Below are 17,218 nucleotides of genomic sequence, written 5' to 3' on the forward strand. Positions count from 1 at the left end.
AGAAAGAAAGAAAGAAAGAAAGAAAGAAAGAAAGAAAGAAAGAAAGAAAGAGAGAATTAGAGAGAGCATACTTAAATTCACACAGGACACCGAATAAGACAGGAGAAATACTCCAGATATAATAGACTGACCCTAGCCCCCCGACACATAAGCTACTGCAGCATAAATACTGGAGGCTGAGACAGGAGGGGTCAGGAGACACTGTGGCCCCATCCGATGATACCCGCAGACAGGGCCAAACAGGCAGGATATAACCCCACCCACTTTGCCAAAGCACAACCCCCACACCACTAGAGGGATATCTTCAACCACCAACTTACCATCCTGAGACTAGGCCGAGTATAGCCCACAAAGATCTCCGCCAATGCACAACCCAAGGGGGGGGGCAACCCAGACAGGAAGACCACGTCAGTGACTCAACCCAATCAGGTGACGCACCCCTCCTAGGGATGGCATGGAAGAACACCAGTAAGCCACTGGCAGAGAATCCTAGTGCAGAGAATCCCAGTGGAGAGAGGGGAACCGGCCAGGCAGAGACAGCAAGGGCGGTTCGTTGCTCCAGAGCCTTTCCGTTCACCTTCACACTCCTGGGCCAGACTACACTCAATCATAGGACCTACTGAAGAGATGAGTCTTCAGTAAAGACTTAAAGGTTGAGACTGAGTCTGCGTCTCTCACATGGGTAGGCAGACCATTCCATAAAAATGGAGCTCTATAGGAGAAAGCCCTACCTTCAGCTGTTTGCTTAGAAATTCTAGGGACAATTAGGAGGCCTGCGTCTTGTGACCGTAGCGTACGTGTAGGTATGTACGGCAGGACCAAATTGGAAAGATAGGTAGGAGCAAGCCCATGTAATGCTTTGTAGGTTAGCAGTAAAACCTTGAAATCAGCCCTTGCCTTAACAGGAAGCCAGTGTAGGGAGGCTAGCACTGGAGTAATATGATCAAATTTTTGGGTTCTAGTCAGGATTCTAGCAGCCGTATTTAGCACTAACTGAAGTTTATTTAGTGCTTTATCCGGGTAGCCGGAAAGTAGAGCATTGCCGTAGTCCAACCTAGAAGTAACAAAAGCATGGATGAATTTTTCTGCATCATTTTTGGACAGAAAATTTCTGATTTTTGCAATGTTACGTAGATGGAAAAAAGCTGTCCTTGAAACAGTCTTGATATGTTCTTCAAAAGAGAGATCAGGGTCCAGAGTAACGCTGAGGTCCTTCACAGTTTTATTTGAGACGACTGTACAACCATCAAGATTAATTGTCAGATTCAACAGAAGATCTCTTTGTTTCTTGGGACCTAAAACAAGCATATCTGTTTTGTCCGAGTTTAAAAGCAGAAAGTTTGCAGCCATCCACTTCCTTATGTCTGAAACACAGGCTTCTAGCGAGGGCAATTTTGGGGCTTCACCATGTTTCATTGAAATGTACAGCTGTGTGTCATCCGCATAGCAGTGAAATTTAACATTATGTTTTCGAATGACATCCCCAAGAGGTAAAATATATAGTGAAAACAACAGTGGTCCTAAAACGGAACCTTGAGGAACACCGGAATTTACAGTTGATTTGTCAGAGGACAAACCATTCACAGAGACAAACGGATATCTTTCCGACAGATAAGATCTAAACCAGGCCAGAACTTGTCCGTGTAGACCAATTTGGGTTTCCAATCTCTCCAAAAGAATGTGGTGATCGATGCTATCAAAAGCAGCACTAAGATCTAGGAGCACGAGGACAGATGCAGAGCCTCGGTCTGATGCCATTAAAAGGTAATTTACCACCTTCACAAGTGCAGTCTCAGTGCTATGATGGGGTCTAAAACCAGACTGAAGCGTTTCGTATACATTGTTTGTCTTTAGGAAGGCAGTGAGTTGCTGCGCAACAGCTTTTTCTAAAATCTTTGAGAATAATGGAAGATTCGATATAGGCCGATAGTTTTTTATATTTTCTGGGTCAAGATTTGGCTTTTTCAAGAGAGGCTTTATTACTGCCACTTTTAGTGAGTTTGATACACATCCGGCATTTTATAGCACGACTTTTGATGCTCCCTGGTTGGGGTCTGAACAGATTATTTGTTGCGATTGTAAACGTAATATAATGGTGGTCCGATAGTCCAGGATTATTGGGAAAAACATTAAGATCCACAACATTTATTCCACGGGACACTACTAGGTCCAGAGTATGACTGTGGCAGTGAGTAGGTCCAGAGACATGTTGGACAAAACCCACTGAGTCGATGATGGCTCCGAAAGCCTTTTGGAGTGGGTCTGTGGACTTTTCCATGTGAATATTAAAGTCCTTCCCTCAGCCAGGGCATTGAAAATGGGTCGTGGATGGGTATTCCAGCATGACAATGACCCAAAACACACGGCTAAGGCAACAAAGGAGTGGCTCAAGAAGAAGCACATTAAGGTCCTGGAGTGGCCTAGCTAGTCTCCAGACCTTAATCCCATAGAAAATCTGTGGAGGGAGCTGAAGGTTCGAGTTTCCAAACGTCAGCCTCGAAACCTTAATGACTTGGAGAAGATCTGCGAAGAGGAGTGGGACAAAATCCCTCCTGAGATGTGTGCAAACTTGGTGGCCAACTACAAGAAACGTCTGACCTCTGTGATTGCCAACAAGGGTTTTGCCACCAAGTACTAAGTCTTGTTTTGCAGAGGAGTCAAATACTTATTTCCCTCATTAAAATACAAATCAATTTATAACATTTTAGACATGCGTTTTTTGGAATTTTTGTTGTTATTCTGTCTCTCACTGTTCATATAAACCTACCATTAAAATTATAGACTGATCATTTCTTTGTCAGTGGGCAAATGTACAAAGTCAGCAGGGGATCAAATACTTTTTTCCCTCACTGTATACAGTATCTCCCATGTTTATGTTATCATCATTCATTGATAAAAGCTGTACCACTCAATCCCAGTCCTCAAGGCCAGAGTGTTTCACCCAGCCATTACGCTGTGGTGAGGTCACTCAGTGGTGCAGAGATAGGCTACATAGTAGTAGCTGGCCTATAACCATGGAAACAGGTTTCTCCCTCCCTACCTCCTTACCTGTGTTCAGGGGATCTACCCAGCCAGTCAGCCAGTCATCAGCCAGCCAGCCAGCCAGCCAGCGAAATGCAGCACCTCTCCTTTCCTCCGTCAGATGAATGTGGGGCAAGCCTTTTTTTTGTGTTACTGTAGCATAGCACCATGCTGTGAGAGCCTTGACTGCAGCACAGTACTGTTGAATCTGATCAGTATGGTAGCTCAGTGGTGCCTGCCTGCCTGCCTTTCCTCTCTCTCACGCCCCACTTCTATCCACACCGCTCTACTGGGACTGAGCTGTGTGATCTCTTTCATCACTCCATCATCCATCCCTCTATCCCCACCTCCCTCTGTGGGGGGAAGAGAAGAGATATTCCCCTTCTCACGGAGACTGACTGACATTCCCTACTAAGTACCTTAGTGTGGAGTACACTACTGCACCACCATGACCACGTTATGTGAAATGTCTTTAGTGTCTCCCAATAAGTTTGGCCAATGTTCTTAATATTATTGTCTGCCATTTAGCAGACACTTTTATCCAAAGTGACTTAGTCATGTGTGCGTACATTTTCATATGGGTGGCCCCAGCGAGATAGCAGCCAGTGTTTAAGTAATAGTGACAGTAATCACTGAGGATCACCACACACACACACACACACACACACACACACACACACACACACACACACACACACACACACACACACACACACACACACACACACACACACACACACACACACACACACACACACACACACACAGCTGAGGGGATGAAATGTTAATATGGTAGGTGGAGGAAATGATGTGTCTGTGTCTGTGTTTGTGAGTGTGAGTATATGTTTCCAGGGCGATCCTGTGTGCACGGTCCCAGTATTTCAGAGTCGTGCTGTGAGGGAGTTGGATGGAGATCTCCAGACAATGCATCTCTCTACAGGGGTAGGTTCTGGCTAAGGTTAGGCTGCAGCCCTCAGTCCTCCTCCTTCTGTCATTTCTGCTGTAACATCCCTATTTGGGACACACATTTGGTATATAGTGCACTACTTTTGACCAGAGCCCTATGGGTACTGGTGCAAAGTAGTGCCCTATAAAGGGAAAAGGGTGCTATTTGAGACTCAGCCAACACCTCCACTCTGGTGTAACGATAAGAAGGCTCATTGTCTCCCAACAACAGTCTACTGCCTGATGCCTATACTATGCTCATTAATAATTCATACTGTGGGTGCTGAAAATACATCAGGACACAGAGCTGACTTTGTATGGGGTTTCACACACACACACACACACACACACACACACACACACACACACACACACACACACACACACACACACACACACACACACACACACACACACACTGCCAAATACAGTCAGAGAGTGTAATTTCCTGATTCCACTCACTCAGATATCCACACAGTGAGCGAGGTCATCTACTGTAGTTAAGTCCTCTCTACCATTCTTCTGATGGGAAGATCCCCCACAACCCCTTGCTGTCAGAGGTGTGTGGCAGCAGAGACAAACGAGGCAGCCCTATCTCCTCAGGGGAGACTAATGTCACTAGTCTCTGTGGCTGGCTGATCTGAGAGTAACCCGGGACGACACACTCTGTCGCCATGGAGGACTCTGGGAAAAATTCCCCATAAGACTGAGTCACAATGTTGTAGCGCTACTCTTCGATTAGACTTGCATTTTATAAAAACATAATGTAGCAAAAAATAGATATGTTTACATACTGTATGTTTTATTGAACCACTATTTATAGTTTAGTCTCATTAATATAATATATATTTTGCAAGAGAAACATGTACAATTTGTACAAGTTTACAGCTTGTATAAAAAGCCTACAGCCAATACAACACCACAGAACTTAGATTAGAGGGTAGATGTGAAGTGGCATTGCCTAGAGAGGTAACTACAGTGTTTGTTGTGTTATTTTCAGTTTGGGTCCAGATGAGAGGGAGATTCTCCTACAGTTGATGTACACTGCCTCCCAGAGCCAGTGCCAGGCAGTACATGCCTTATATGAGTACATTCCTTTCGGGGCGGCAGGGTAGCCTAGTGGTTAGAGCGTTGGGCTAGCAACCGAAAGGTTCCAAGTTCAAAATCCCCGAGCTGACAAGTTACAAATTTGTCGTTCTGCCCCTGAATAAGGCAGTTAACTGTTCCTAGGCCATCATCGAAAATAGGAGTTTGTTCTTAACTGACCTTGCCTAGTTAAATAAAAGTAATAAATATATAGAAAAGGTAATAATTGTACTTTATTAATCCATCAGAAAGAAAGGTTAATATCCGCAACTAGAAAATGTCAACTTCCTGACTTGTGCGTGTTTGAATTCTTTTTATAGTAGTGGAAGTGGAATTCTACAGTACCTAGGGCTTAATGATGAATCTATAGCACCAGAACCACAACACTACACCAGTCCCACTCTCCCAGTTAGAACCACAACACCACACCTGTCCCTCTCTCCCAGTCAGAGCCACAACACTAGACCTGTCCCTCTCTCCCAGTCAGAACCACAACACCACACCTGTCCCTCTCTCCCAGTTAGAACCACAACACCACACCTGTCCCTCTCTCCCAGTCAGAGCCACAACACTAGACCTGTCCCTCTCTCCCAGTTAGAACCACAACACCACACCTGTCCCTCTCTCCCAGTCAGAACCACAACACTAGACCTGTCCCTCTCTCCCAGTTAGAACCACAACACCACACCTGTCCCTCTCTCCCAGTCAGAACCACAACACTAGACCTGTCCCGCTCTCCCAGTCAGAACCACAACACCACACCTGTCCCTCTCTCCCAGTCAGAACCACAACACCACACCTGTCCCTCTCTCCCAGTCAGAACCACAACACTAGACCTGTCCCTCTCTCCCAGTCAGAACCACAACACTAGACCTGTCCCTCCCTCCCAGTTAGAACCACAACACCCTACCTACCTTTTATTCCAGATAACTGTTTTTGTAACTAGTTTATTAAGGCTTTTATTCCAGATAATTGTTTTTGTAACTAGTTTATTAAGGCTTTTATTCCAGATAACTGTTTTTGTAACTACTAAATTAAGGCTTTTATTCCAGATAATTGTTTTTGTAACTAGTTTATTAAGTATTTAATTCCAGATAACTGTTTTTGTAACTAGTTTATTAAGGCTTTTATTCCAGATAATTGTTTTTGTAACTAGTTTATTAAGGCTTTTATTCCAGATAACTGTTTTTGTAACTAGTTTTTGAGGCTTTTATTCCAGATAACTGTTTTTGTAACTACTTTATTAAGGCTTTTATTCCAGATAACTGTTTTTGTAACTAGTCTATTAAGGCTTTTATTCCAGATAACTGTTTTTGTAACTAGTTCATTGAGGCTTTTATTCCAGATAACTGTTTTTGTAACTAATTTATTAAGGCTTTTATTCCAGATACTTTACTTGTAAGTAAAGAAGAATCCATTTCCAATTTGAAAAGACGGCCCATCATTAAATGTCCTCTCACTCATACATGTTTTTTTCCTCCTATTTTTTTCTACCTGCAGCCTGTAGATGGGGTTCAGAAGACCATCCTCTAGTGCCTCTCGCTCACCCTCACCCTCACCCTCACCCTCACCCATACCCTAGGTCTCCAGAGCCTCCACAGCCTGTGTATGAGGTGAGTGTGTATAGGGCAGTTTAGAATGTATTTATATTGTACATTATATTTCAGTTAGGACTGTTTGTGGTTTATTCTTAGTTTGACAGATCTTCATCACCAAGGTTGGGGTCAACTCTCTATTACCGCACGGCAAGCGGTACCGGAGCGCCAAGTCTAGGTCCAAAAGGCTCCTTAACAACTTCTACCCCCAAGCCATACGACTGCTGAACAATTAATCAAATGCCCACCCGGATTATTTACATTGACACCCCACCCCTTTGTTTTTACACTGCTGCTACTTGCTGTTTATTATCTATGCATAGTCACTTCACCCCTACCTACACGTACAAATTACCTCTAACCTTTACCCCCGCACACTGACTCGGTACCGGTACTCCCTGTATATAGCCTCATGATTGCTATTTTATTGTGTTACTTTTTAGTTTATTTTTTACTTTTGTTTATTTTGTAAATATTTTCTTAACTCTATTTCTTGAACTGCATTGTTGGTTAAGGACTTGTAAGTAAGCATTTCACGGTAAGGTAATACCTGTTGTATTTCGGCGCATGTGATAAATACAATTTGATTTGATTTAATTCCATTGCAATTCAGTCATTCGGTAAACTGAAATCCCAATTTAGTGTAATTGACCCCAACCCGGTTTATCACCTTCAACATTCTATATCATTGAATAAGAAGAGTGACTTAATCTGCATCATCCAGAGTACGATAGACGTGAGGATGGAGGATTGTGTAAGTGTTCCTCAACAGGGCTAACATTATGTCATCATGTTTTCCTGCGTTATTCCCTATGTTATGGAGGTCACTAGCTATAATAGCTATCCAAAGGTCTCTGAGAATCTAACAAAAGGGTATTAATTACCCCAGAAAAGAAGTCACCACTGCCATGGGCACTGTGTAAATTGTGATGGCCTTGTTAGTTTTTCAGTCTGGTCATTCAGGCCTAATTCTAACTTCACCAACTGTGTGTGGATTTAATCTGGCAGAAAAATACACACAACAAAACAACTAAAACCCCAATGGGAAGTTTACATTACAGCATAACTTTGTAATAATCCTTTAGTCTTGGTACAGTATGCTTTCAGATGAGCTGCTGTGTCAGATGTCAGACAGACAGGCCCAGGTTCATTTTGTCCATTGTTTGAAGCAGGAGTCAGTTGGAGTACTAATTGTGAGAATTATCTGAACAGATCAATAATTTGAAGCTCAGCAGAGACTTTTTCCTTGTGGGACTTCCACAGCCTCTCTATTCATTCACTACTCCTGACACTTCAGCATGGTGGTTACAAGAGTTGTTGTTGTTGTTGTTGAGGACTACGCCACCTGAGGTTATGCTTTCCTTTCCTTCCTCCTTACCACAAATTGCCTTAAGCAGAGATCTGTGTATAATGATGAGATGCTCATGTCTCCACCCAAACAATTGGAGTCGTTGTCCTAAAGGCGGGAAGACAGGCGACAAGCTTAGGTTGCATATTAAGCCCATAGAAACGCATTGAGCTTACTTTGGACCAATTTTGGCGAGTGAAGCCTCTCACTTCGCCTCTTCCTCTCTGCCTTAAATCACATTTCCCTTTACCCCAGACCACCCCTACCTAGACCCACTTTCTGCCCACAAAGTAACTGTCTGGTGAGGATCGGATTGGCATTGCGGTAAACACAGAGAGAAATGTGGGAATGTAGATCAGAAGGATAGTATTTTTACTATGAAAGTTGTGGTAAGATGATTGGTTGTGATGTTGTGGGTGCCTCCACTCCGCTGTGGGCGAAGCGTTTGATGAGTCACGTGTGTGTGTGTGTGTGTGTGTGTGTGTGTGTGTGTGTGTGTGTGTGTGTGTGTGTGTGTGTGTGTGTGTGTGTGTGTGTGTGTGTGTGTGTGTGTGTGTGTGTGTGTCTGTGTGTCTGTGTGTGTGTGTAGAGGCGCTGACATTCTCACCCCTCAGGCCTCTGGAGCTAACCAACCATCTCTGGCCACTACCCTGAAAATGGGACTAAGATTCTGAGTTCAGTTTCACTCCATTTCAGCGACGATACTGGATTTGATCACTTCTCTCAGTGCCACTGCCTTAACTACAAGTTGTTGATCAGTCCTAGGATGCATCTAAAATGGCACCCTGTTTCCTGTAGTGCACTACTATGAGCCCTGGTCTAACGTAGCCCATTATAGGGAATAGTGCCATTTGGGACTCACTCAGATACACACACACACACACACACACACACACACACACACACACACACACACACACACACACACACACACACACACACACACACACACACACACACACACACACACACACACACACACACACACTGTGTCTTGTACAGAGTGTGGCAGCTCTCTCAGTTGGATGTCAGGCTGGATAAGTGGTTATGGACACAGACCTGACCATTCATCTCCTCAGACCTTAAAGAGACAGTAACGGTGCACACTGAATCTCATCACACACAGTAGACAGTCACACTGAGCCTCATTGGCTAGTCAGTGGATGGTTACTGTATATCAAAGGATTTGCCGTGCTAATAATCATAAAGTTTATTGAGTGCCCGGTCTTGGTCTTGTGATTAAGGCTGCTATCTACAGAACATGTACAATCCCCAGCTGGCGTCAAATACCTTCACTATGTGAAGAGCTGGTCAGAGAGAAACTTTGCCATGTTGCCTTGTGATGTTCAGAGAACTTGTCTAACTGCTGTGACTGCTGTGGGTTACACACAGACACACACACACCAACATCCTCAACTCATTTTCTATTTCAGTGCCTGACAGGAAGTCCCAACAGGAAGTCAATCCAAACATGATCAGATGAGCGGGTCATCTTTATTGAATAACAGTCCTTTATGTAAGGCGTGTTCAGGAGGACAGTGTGGATACAGACAGATGTAGCAGTGTAATCAGGTCTAGTAATTGAGTGAGTGGCTGCATCCCAATTCTCTACCCTTCTCCGGACGTGTGTACTTGCACTCCACATCATGGATTTTAAAGCATTGGATTAGTATAGTGTTGGCTGGAAGGAGTTTCAACCATTGTAAATCCATGACAGGGAGTGTGCAAGGGCACACTTCGGGAATAGGGTAGAACGTGGGACAAAGTCAGTGTCTTTCCCTCCTGCCCCCCTCAAGGAGGAGACAGCTAGCTGAAGCTGGTTCTCCTCCTGGGCTGGGCTATGTGTGACTCCAGGGTTGCTCTCGAGTTGCCTCCCCTGAGTACACCACTCTGGAACGCAGCCTACTAACATTACTGTTGTTGCTGCTGTTCTGGAGCACCTGGCTGCTGCCAAAATCTGTTGCATAATTTGGGGTTCCCCCTCCATCGATAGCCAAGTAGTGGTGTAAGGAACAGTAGTAGTCTGCACACACTAGATTTGATCAAATGTGTAAATGTCTTAACACATTTTGAAGATAATAAACAGTGTTCCATTGTCCATAATGTCATTATGAAACTGAATCGGAAATTATAAATGACAAGATGTACAGTGTTTTAGGAACTATGTGGTTGTATGCGTTGTGAGAGAAAGACAAATGGCTCACAAATAACAGGTCTCATAAGAGCTGAAATAACTGTTGTTCCACAGACTGTGATTTTGAATGATGAGATAGTTGGTGAAACACTGTGTATGTGTTGAGAAAGAGAAGTAGACAGAAAGAGAAAGGACTAAATTAAGAGATCATAAGAGCTATAATAAATATTGTTCCTAAGACTGTGTGTGTGTGTATGTGTGTGTGTGTGTGTGTGTGTGTGTGTGTGTGTGCGTGCGTGCGTGCGTGCGTGCGTGCGTGCGTGTGTGTGTGTGTGTGTGTGTTGTGAGGTGCAGATTGATTAATAGCCCACAGTCCTCGCAGATACCGTGGAATGGACGGGTTTATGGTCATTGAATATTGTGTGGATGAAGGGCGGGTGGTTTGAATAAAGAGAAAACAATACCTTAAAAAATCCATAAATGTTGCCTATCATTTTTGTGCAATTTATATTTATAGGCTGCATTGAGGTTTTGCTTTCATTATTTTAGGTTATCTGGTATTAGTGCATAAGCCTAAACTTCACTGTACTTGGCCAAATAGCCTACAGGCCAATTGCCAAATAATGCTTTTGGGAACAGGCAGAAAAAGTTAACGTCAATCCACGGAGGCAAAAAGGATATTGTCAAAGTTTAATTCAATAAGACAAAAGCTGCAAAAGGAGAGTTGAAAAAGAGAAGAGAGGGACAGAAAAGTAATGTTTGCAAAACATTTGCTGAAGTGGTAAAAGAGGATGATAGTAATGCCGGCTATGTGATGTGTAATGATTGTCAGGTGCTATACAAATTCCACAGTCACAAGATGGGACTTCAAATAGGCCTATGGTATGTCAAGGGAACTGTAGCCTACTGTTTAGATGGGTTAAATAGAAACTGAAATCTGAACACTGACTGTAAGTCTATAACCTCTCACATCGACTTAATATTAACTCCTGCAGAATTAAGCATTTATTTAAGTAAAATGATAGTACAAATGATACACCAAATTTGCACTTCGGAACAGGAGCGGAGAAATATTATTTATTTATTTCTGCATCTTGAGATGCTGTCAGCATCATAAAAGCGAATAGTATTTTAACTACATAAAATATGCATCGAAGCTGAACTGAAATCAGAAACATTTTGGGTCGTTTTCACAGATTTATATTTCCTTACAACTAGTCAAACTGATTTCATTTGGACATTTTTCACAGAAAATCTTTCCCGTTTTTTTGTTGTTGCCGTTATTGCATTTTCTCCACAGTCCCTAAACGTCTTTGCTCCGCGAAAGAAGATGACAGAGAAAACTTTACAGATATCAACTAGATTGAAGCATTCATTCTATCGATCTGTTACATTATTTTGTTGAGCAAGGGTTGATTTAGTCTTCTTGGTCAACATATAATGACAAAAGAGAAGCAGCATGTATCTAATTATGGACAAGTTGACTAATAAATAGCCTACCAAAATGTCAGAAATTATAAGCAGAAACATATCTAAATCAGGGAACCAAAGAATTCCTGCACCCCCTGTGAAGAAAACCGCTCTACAGTCTTTGACTGTAGCCTATGGTGCATTTTCTATATTTTCAGTTTATGGTTGGGTGCGGACCTCAGATTGAAACTTTATCACATATCACAAATTTTATTGGTCACATACACATGTTTAGCAGATGTTATTGCGGGTGTAACAAAATGCTTGTGTTCCTAGCTCCAACAGTGCAGTAATATCTAATAATTCACAACAATACATACAAATCTAAAGTTAAGGAATATATAAATATTAGGACGAGCAATGTCGGAGTGGCACTGACAAAAAATACAGTAGAATAGAATACAGTATTTACATATTAGACGAGTGAAGCAGTATGTAAACATTATTAAAGTGACTAGTGTTCTATTATAAAAGTGACCAGTGATTCCATGCATATGTATATAGGGCAGCAGCCTCTAATGTGCAGGGTTGATTAACCGGGTGGTAGCCGCCTAGTGATGGCTATATAACAGTCTGATGGTCTTGAGATAGAAGATGATTTTCAGTCTCTCGGTTGCAGCTTTGATGCACCTTTACTGACCTCGCCTTCTGGATGGTAACAGTCGGCGGTTGCGGATGTGTTATTAGCAATTGCGTGCGGGTGTGGGTGAAACAGCTGACCTGCGCAGCACTAGTGTCTGTCTGTGTGTGTGTTTTGTAATCCTGCTGTGTGTGTTGTGATGTGAGGGAGAGAAAGAGAAAAGTCTCTAAAATATGAGATAACAGTTAATAATCTTGTTCTATCCAGACTGTACAGAATACTGTGACTCTGCTGTGTGACAGTGAGCAGTTGCAGGGCAGTCTCCCGGATGTCAAGTGGGCTAACCAGATGGTGGTGCAGGCTACAGAGCTGCAAGACCAGTGTCTGTATGTCACACCCACAGCCTTAAATGGGTAAGAGAAGAGGACACACACAACATACGATACACACACACAACATATGACACGCACACACACAACATACGACAGACACACACAACATACGACAGACACACAGACAACATACAACAGACACACACAACATACGACAGACACACACAACATACGACAGACACACACAACATACGATACATACATACACAACATACGACACGCACACAGACAACATACAACAGACACACACAACATACGACATACACACACAACATAAGGCAGACAGACACAACGTACAACAGACACACACAACATACGACAGACACACACACACACACACACACACACACACACAGCATCTGACAGACACACACACACACACACACACACACACAACGTACGACAGACACATACACAACATTCGACACACACACACAACATACGACAAACACCCACACACACAACATACGACAGACACACACAACATACGACAAACACACACACACACACACACACAACGTACGACAGACACACACACAACATTCGACACACACATACAACATACGACAGACACACACAACATACGACACACACAACATACGACAGACACACACAACATACGATACACACACACACACAACATATGATTACACACACAACATATGACACACACACAACATATGACACACACACAACATACGACAGACACACACAACATATGACAGACACACACAAAACATACGACAGACACACACACCATACGATACACACACACACAACATATGACAGACACACACAACATATGACAGACACATAGGACAGACACACAACATACGACACACATACAACATACGACAGACACACACGACATAGGACAGACACACAACATACGACACACATACAACATACGACAGACACACACAACATACGATACACACACACACAACATATGACACACACACAACATATGACACACACACAACATATGACACACACACAACATACGACAGACACACACAACATATGACACACACACAACATATGACACACACACAACATACGACAGACACACACAACATATGACAGACACACACGACATATGACAGACACACACGACATAGGACAGACACACAACATACGACACACATACAACATACGACAGACACACACACCATACGATACACACACACACAACATATGACAGACACACACAACATATGACAGACACATAGGACAGACACACAACATACGACACACATACAACATACGACAGACACACACGACATAGGACAGACACACAACATACGACACACATACAACATACGACAGACACACACAACATACGATACACACACACACAACATATGACACACACACAACATATGACACACACACAACATACGACAGACACACACAACATATGACAGACACACACGACATATGACAGACACACACGACATAGGACAGACACACAACATACGACACACATACAACATACGACAGACACACACGACATAGGACAGACACACAACATACGACACACATACAACATACGACAGACACACAACATACGACAGACACACAACATACGGCAGACACACACAACATACGACACACATACAACATACGACACACATACAACATAGGACAGACACACACACAACATACGACAGACACACACGACATAGGACAGACACACAACATACACACACAACATACGACAGACACACACGACATAGGACAGACACACAACATACGACAGACACACACAACATACGACAGACACACACGACATAGGACAGACACACAACATACGACACACATACAACATACGACAGACACACAACATACGACAGACACACACAACATACGACAGACACACACGACATAGGACAGACACACAACATACGACACACATACAACATACGACAGACACACAACATACGGCAGACACACACAACATACGACACACATACAACATACGACACACATACAACATAGGACAGACACACACAACATGCGACAGACACATACGCAAACACACATGCAAACACACCCAGAGACAGAAAGAGAGAAATGACTCGTTCTATCAGTTGTAGACGGTCCAATGAGGCTAATAATATGCATGAAAACTTCCCAGTAAACAACATCCTGCTGCATGCTGAGACAGCACTAGATGTTCTAGGTGCAGTCCCAGTCACAAATATTTGTATCATTAGTATCTGCACATATCATTTAAGTGTTCTATTTAATTCAGTGGGTGTCTGTCCTCATAATATGCCAATTTACTGTGTCTGACTGCCCTGATCGGAATACACATTACAATCCCCTTGCCTAGTCGCCAACCTCTAGAATCATTCCACACTGTTATCACAGTCACAGTTCATGTATACAGCTGTGGTGACGATGAGTTTCCTAAAGGATTATCCTAATCAGCCTCTGAAATTGGTCTGATTTAGTTAATGTATTGGCATGGGAGTCTGAGATGTGATTATAATCTAGCCGAATGCAGTGTTGCCCCTAGGAGTTTTTTCAGCAGTGGTGGCAAGGGTAGTGGGGGTAACGCCAGTAACGCTAGTGCATTACTACTAGCATTGACTGATTGATAATAATTGTTGGTTATAGTTGTTTTTCAAGGTTTGTTATGATCTGTATGGTGTAAAAAGTGTTCTACTTAAGCAATTTAATAGAAATAAGACACCTCGGGGGTTTTTGGTATATCGCCTATATACCACGGCTAAGGGCTGTGCCTATGAACAGTCCTTAACAGTGGTATATTGGCCATATACCACACCTCCTCGGGCCTTATTGCTTAATTATAAACTGGCTACCAATGTAATTAGAGCAGTAATAATACATGTTTTGTCATACCCGTGGTATACGCTCTGATATACCACGGCTGTCAGCCAATCAGCATTCAGGGTTTGAATCACCCAGTTTATAATGTGTAATAATTGTTGTTTTTAGCTGGGGGTTTCTCTGCCTCTGGCCAGTATTCACAAAGAGTCTCGGAGTATGAGTACTGATATAGGATAAGTTTTGCCTTCTAGAGATCATAATGAAAAAGTATATATGGAAAGTGAACCTTATCCTAGATCAGTAATCTTTTGAATACAGGTGTAAGGCCATGATCATTAAAAAAAATATTGTCCTCCTTCATCTTAAACGGCACCGACCCCCACCGCCTGCTATGCTCTCTTCCAAATCTCACACATACATTGGGTAAAAGGGAGTGATTCTTACTCTACATATACAAACGTATGTGAACACCCCTTCAAATTAGTGGATTCGGCTATATCAGCCACCCGTTGCTGACAGGTGTATAACATCGAGCGCAAAGCCATGCAATCTCCATAGACAAACATTGGCAGTAGAATGACCTTACTGAAGAGCTCAGTGATTTTCAACGTGGCACCGTCATAGGATGCTACCTTTCCAACAAGTCAGTTTGTAAAATTTCTGCCCTGCCAGAGCTGCCCCCGGTCAGTAAGTGCTGTTATTGTGAAGTGGAAACATCTAGGAGCAACAACGGCTCAGCCATTAAGCGGTAGGCCACACAAGCTAACAGAACGAGACCACCGAGTGCTGAAGCTGGTAGCATGTAAAAAATCGTCTGTCCTCAGTTACAACCCTCACTACCGAGTTCCAAACTGCATTTGGAAGCAACGTCAGCACAAGAACTGTTCGTCAGGAGCTTCATGAAATGGGTTTCGATGGTCGAGCAGCTGCACACATGCCTAAGATCACCATGCGCAATGCCAAGCGTCGGCTGGAGTGGTGTAAAGCTTGCCGCCATTGAATTCTGGAGCAGTGGAAACTCGTTCTCTGGAGTGATGACTCACACTTCACCGTCTGGCAGTCTAACAGACGAATCTGGGTTTGGCGGATGCCAGGAGAACACTTCCTGCCCGAATGCATAGTGCCAACTGTAAAGTTTGGTGGAGGAGGAATAATAGTCTGGGACTGTTTTTCATGGTTCGGGCTAGGCCCCTTAATTCCAGCGAAGGGAAATCATAACGGTACAGCATACAATGACATCTAGACGATTCTGTGTTTCCAACTTTGTGGCAACAGTTTGGGGAAGGCCCTTTCCTGTTTCAGCATGACAATGCCCCTGTGCACAAAGGGAGGGAGATACAAAAATGTTTTGTTGAGATTGGTGTGGAAGAACTTGACTGGCCTTCACAGAGCCCTGACCTCAACCCCATCGAACACCTTTGGAATGAATTAGAACGCCAACTGCGAGCCAGGTCTAATCGCCCAACATCAGGGCCCGACCTCACTAATGCTCTTGTGGCTAAATGGAAACAAGTCCCAGCAGCAATGTTCCAACATCTAGTGGAAAGCCTTCCCAGAAGAGTGGAGGCTGTTATAGCAGCAAAGGGGGGACCAACTCCATATTAATGCCCATGATTTTGGAATGAGATGTTCGGCGAGCAGGTGTCCACATACTTTTGGTCATGTAGTGTAGTTCCAGAGCCCCGTTATGCCTATGTAATTACTCCCAGGGGAGTGTGACACCGCTAAAGGCTGCAGACTGTAGACAGCCTGGCTTGGTTAGAGCTGTATAGGCTGCAGGCAGGGTTAGGCTGTCTGTGTTAAATCATACATCCCTACAGGGAATATGGCAGGATGGATTAGAGAGAG

Source organism: Salmo salar, chromosome 10, assembly GCF_965601325.2.
Source record: "Salmo salar chromosome 10, fSalSal1, whole genome shotgun sequence".
Taxonomy (NCBI): domain Eukaryota; kingdom Metazoa; phylum Chordata; class Actinopteri; order Salmoniformes; family Salmonidae; genus Salmo; species Salmo salar.